Here is a 6000-nt window from a genome sequence, read left to right as displayed (position 1 = left end):
GAGACAAAGAGAGAGGCAAACGTACCTCCAGTTTCCTGAGCAGAAGAACAGTCACCCAAAAATCAAATTTTGGCCATCTGCTCCCATGAAACAGTTCAGACTTCTCTATAAAGACAGTCACCATGTTCTCATAACTTCCATGCTTTTTCTGGACTAGAGTTTTACAACAGTCTTTGCTTGTTGTGGGGTTTCTTTGTTATCAAGTATTACATAGGCTTCACTAGGAGAAAGGGACTGGCACCACCTTTAACTGAGCCTTAAGTATCATGGATCTGTCGTGCAACATAAACAATGACGCCGTAAAGTCACTTTCTGCTAAGAACTGCACTAGAAGGAAAGCTTATTAACTTTCTAGCTACTCTCCTCTCTCCCACTTAATTTTGGTGCTTCTGCCTAGAATCTTAACCAAATTCACCTGCCTTTCTCCTTGTATCCTTCAAGAGAGGATCAGTTACCTGCATTTCAGAGATTTTGTTGCTAGACTCCAGCACTTTCTCTTAAGCAGCTTTTACCACTGTGCTTTCTATTCCAAGCTACTGACTTTGTAGAAGCTCACCATCGCACAGATAGAATGCAAGAAAAAACAGCTCAATTGCTTAAACTTATCCTACAATGACCTTCATATCACTCCGAGGTTGTCATCGGCCTAGTCACACAATTCATTTAAGTGGAAATATGGGGTAAAACATAACATCCTTGCTGGCCAGTTACCAGTGCTTGGTCACTTTGAGCTAAGTCTTTAGATATCATGCCATCACCCCTGAACATGCACAGAAAGCTATGCTGGCATTGCTATTGCATTCTGTAATTTAGGCCTAGCTTCAGGGGTATGGAAGTCCTGGAGAAGGTGAAAGGAAGAGATTAGAGCACACTTCAACAAAGAAAACTGAGGGAAAAGAGCAGCCACATGTTCCCTATTGTACTTTACATGTACAAAACCTTCCCATGTGTATCAGACTAGAAGTACTGACACTGAGCAATACCAGTTCTCTCCTGCTGTTTTTAACACTAAAGAAAACAGTGCAGTGCATTAGTGAAGGAATTTCATTCTCTTATCTGTTATTCTCCAGCATTTGTTAGCTAAACCGCTTAACTCTCCTGGCTACCCATTGCTCACACCAGGGAAGTTCCTAAAGCACACCTTTTCACACAGCATGGGTTTTATCTCTTATTCTGAACTCCACACACATGGAATTTCTTGTTAGTAAGCCCATAATGACTGTACATCCCAGCTCTGAAAACTCCCTCTAGAGCGGTTTCCAGAGAACTCATTTTTATGTTAGTTTCTATTTCTTTTCTTCTCCTTACAACAACCTACCAAAAAGTCCCTAGACCTATTAAGGCAAAGTACTATTTCCTGCAGCGCAGATACTGTGGCAAGGAGCTGAGGTTGCTGAAGGTTTGAAATCTCAAATCAGTAGGGTCATACAAAGGTGAAAAGTGTTTAAAGGACACTGAAAAAGAGGTGAGAAAGATAAGATGCATCCCAACATGCCAAAAATGTTGCGAGATTCTACTAATGTAAATAAAGGGTTTTTCCATTATACACCATACTGTTTTTGCAGGATGCTTTGTAAACCCACTGATTGGAGATAACTTCAGAGAAGTCTCCTATTATTTTAATTCTGTAAGTGCTTCCCACTATTATTCACCACTGCAGAAACATCCGTATAAAACAACTGCACCAGCATCTCTTTCCATCTCAGCCATGCTCTTGGCAGCTGCAGACACTGTCTGGAGAGTGCTGGTAACTTGCTCTGTACTAGCAGTCTTGCACTCCTGCCCTCAGTGCAGCTACCAGGGAGGGGAGAGGAGGAGTTTAGTTAAATCCATAACATACATCACATTACCCTAAAGCAAGTTTAGCACTGGTGTTAAAAGCCATTACCACAGCCTGCTCTGCTGGTTGTGCTCTGGACAACACGAAGACACAGTGAATGACAGTTTGAGACCATAGCAATATCAGTGTGGGCTGGTGGAATTAAGTGCACATACCAGTAACTGCTTTCTATTCAGCAAGACTTACTTTTAAATGGATAACTTTTCTGATAAAGAAGGAGACAGCAAAGCAGTAGAGAGTAGCCACTAAGAAGTGTAACAGCTAAACATGCACAGCAGCAAGCATGCATTCCTTGATTGTATTCCTGATTCTTTCTGCAGCTGATGATCAGCACTGTGACATCAAGTCACTTAAATTTACTACAACATGAAATAATAAGAAATAAGCCTGCAAAGAAATTAGTGAAAATTCATGCAAGGTTTAAGAGCTTCTGAAGGACCATCAAGTAGGAATGCAACCAAAATATTTATAGTCTTGGGAAATTTCCTTTCTGTCTTACAGTTGTCATTGGAAGAAAATACTCCTATTTAATTGAATAAGTTTCTTCCTTTAACATTTTTTTCCACAGCCTATATCATACAGGTTCAGCTTTCCTTAGTATATATTGTTGTTTCTCAATGCCTGAACTAGATCTTCTGAAATCAGAACTTCCTGTCTACTCAAAAGAGGTGCTCTGCTTGACAAAAGGTAGTTTCCTTGCCCTATATTCACCTGCATTTCAGGACTTTGTCAGTAGAAAATGCAACAGATTTCAACAAAGGTCTATTTTTCAAGCTGCCATCACTGCTTGCTTCTTGCTGCCTCATCAGGGCTGGCCTTAGGTTGTACAGGGCCCTACATGTCAGTATCGCATACAAGCTGATATCTGGCTCCTTCCTCATCTATGATTAAGTCAATATAATCAGCCAACATGAGGGAACTATGCAGGCGTTGCCTTCTTTTTGGAGACAGAAAGATACAGGAGTTTTTCCCCCCCAGGCAAAAAATGAGAAGTGTGAGATGTGATTTGTGATGAAATTTAAAACTGCAAAACTTGCCTGGTTTCAGATTTCATTACCCCCACACTAGAAAGGTTTGGCAAGGTAAGAGATCATCTGCCAATTAAGGTCACGCAACATTCAGGTTCAGGAAGCTTCCAGTGTGCAGTAAGGTGAGAAGCTGCAGCTTCAGTCAAGTCTTCTGTTGAAATTTGTACAAGCTCTGAAGTTCTACAAGGTTTTGCTCACATGGTGAGAAGCTGCCAAGCAACTACACATGCCTCAACAAAAGAAACAGGCCCATTTCAGCCTTACAGACAGTCATGGGGAACAGAACAGTTGGGAATGCTGTGTTCCTTCTTGGGCTTGTAAAATCAGCCTTACAGCCAAAACGAGACTGGTGCACGCTCTCAGAAGGATGCTTAGAACAGGAAGACAGAAACCCTCCCACACCAAGAATGCACCATTTCCAACAGTGCTGATAACACTGTAAACCCGAACAGACACTGACAACTTCAGGAAGAACTGCTCACACTACTTCTATGTTGAATTTGATCCCCACCTCATTAGACACAAGTTATGAGATTGACAACCACATATTTAGCTGGAATTTACATCTTTCTCAGCCCTTTTCTAACCAAGAGCCCATGGCATATAAAAGTGCCCCCAGTCTATAGGCTTTTTAAGACACGTTCTGTACATATCCTAAGCAAGACAGAAAGGCTATGCATTGCAAGAAGCGCAGAAGAGCAAAAACATGGGATTATTATGCCTTTCTAACTGTAAGGTGGTCCTTGTGCAACTTTGTCTAGATATTTTTGTGAGGTTAAAAAAGTCTGAAAGGAGAGATCCTTCTTTAGGAGAGTTTTTTATTTCCTATTAAAAACTGAAGGGAGCTTTTACAGTAATACAACACTTTGCCCTGACAGAAAACGCTACCGTTCTACTCAGCTTTTCACACATCTTTGGAACAACGGCGCGCTCTACTGGTGCCTTAACATCCCAGCCCACAGGGCTGCTCTACAGAGAAAAGCCTTGAATACTCACAGCACAAGAACTTGCTTTTCCTCAGGGAAAATCCTGCTCCTTCCTCTCCAGGCATTACATTCCTTCTTTTCATAGGTTTCCCCATTAGTATCCTTAAACTTACATTGGGAAGACAATCCACCAGTGCCCAAGAATTGCTGACTTCTACAGTTTAAACTCTTGCACTTTCAACTGAGGCTACAGAACAAACCATCTCCTGGGGAGGTAGGTTTGATCAGAAAAGAGACTCTTGTTTGGACATCCTCCTGTTTTGTTTTTATGAAATTTTCCATTTCCCAACAGTTGAGGTCTGATGATTGACAGCACATCACAGTGTTGTTCTGGCAGCTTCACATTCTGGCACATAGGTCACCTGCAAACATTATTTATTAAAGAAAAACAGTCCTTTTACTGCTGCTGGCAGATACCAGGTTTCAGGAGAGAATTTGCACCTATCTTATCATTTGAATGCTCAACATTGGTTCAAAGATCTGGAAATAGATCAGAACCCAAACCTTCAATTCTGAAATATCATCTAAAATCACCCAAAATTTGGAAAAGGAAAAAGAGGAGGTTTGCCTCTAACAAGTATTTAAATCCAAACCTAAGTTTGGAGAGTTATTTTGATTTATGCTTTGCCCCTCATTTTCCAACTAATTTAGCATGTAACCACTAGTTGTTCTTATTTGAGCTAAGTCATTCCTTTTGTGGCCCTAGAAAAGGGGGAAGAACACATTTAACAGGACTATCAAATCCATAACTTTCAACAAAAGAGTACAATAGCAAGTTCCAAGCTTCTCTGGAGGTAAAGGAGTTTAAAAAAAACAATCAATTTCTTTTTTTGTCAGATTTAGAACCAAAGCTCTTCTATCATCCTTTGGTTTGGCTGCTTGTTTACTGAGACCAATGGCACTGAGTCACAACTGCAGCACAGATGTTCAGAGGAAAAGCTATCCTATGCAAATGTAAGCCTGGCCTAACCTGACTGAGAGAGATGATTTTCACTTTTACAGATCCAGGCAAGCAAATGGACAGAAACCCTGAATGCAGTATTTCACAACTGGAAGCTTGCTTTGACCTTTCAGCATACCCTACTAAAGAGATGTAAGTGTATACAGAAACCACAGGGTTTTTTTGGTTTTGGTTGGTTTTTTTTTATTTTAAATTTAGTAAAAAGTTCTGAAAACAAGACGGAGACTAGGTTTCCACTTCCTGCATTTTTATTTATATAGTCAGTCATCTTAATTACATTACTGTCTATCACATTGTCTAACACAGTGAAACATCAGAGAGGAATTTCTCAGCAATTGTACCCCAACAATAGTGGCCTCTACAGCCCATATTCATAGTGAGAAAGCACAGTCATTGCCTCCTATTTATACAGTCAGAGACAGATCTCCTGTCAGATTCCTCTGCTCAGATTAAGACATTTGACTGCCACAGCATCTAAGCACTCTTAAGACACCTTGATGAGCCCCCTTAAAACTAGCACTGGAAAAAAAAAGGGGGGGGGGGGGCTTCATGAAGTTTGCTCTTTAGGTGTAAATCAATTCATTCAAGTCAAACACATAACCATGCGGTCCAGTCTAGACAGATTTTAGAGGAAAACTAACAGTTGTTAGCTGTACAGCAAATACACTGCCAGAAACAAGAGGCATGGATGACACTGCAGAAAACTGGATGAGACCTAAGTTCTGCTGTCTTCACGCTAATGGGGTGAAACAAGACAACTATAAATAAGTCTTAAATGGGCTCAGCCCAGTTTATGACTGTTTTGCATCAGTGAAGTGATGTTAAGTATCATGGACTCTGAAAACACAGGGGAAAGACAGATACTTAACACATTGTTCTCTACAGCTCTCTGTATAGTCCTGGACAAGTCACACAGCATTTATTTACAATAGTTACCCAAGGAGGGGGGAGAATCAATCTCTAGACCAGGATGAAAACAAAATTAAATATCCAACTTTGATTATGAAAGAATTCTTGGCCTTCTCCCTCACCCTAATAAGCAAAATCAGATGTTTTATAAGAAACTTTGGTATTAGGTTGTAATTACTGCATTCCATCCTAAAAATAACATTTGTTATTTTTGTGACTTCTGTGATGTTCTGGCAGGAAGAGCAACATGTCATGATAGTACTAACTCTTTTAAAC

This window comes from Apteryx mantelli, chromosome 6 (genome assembly GCF_036417845.1).
Source record: "Apteryx mantelli isolate bAptMan1 chromosome 6, bAptMan1.hap1, whole genome shotgun sequence".
NCBI lineage: Eukaryota > Metazoa > Chordata > Aves > Apterygiformes > Apterygidae > Apteryx > Apteryx mantelli.
This window is presented reverse-complemented; position numbering follows the sequence as displayed.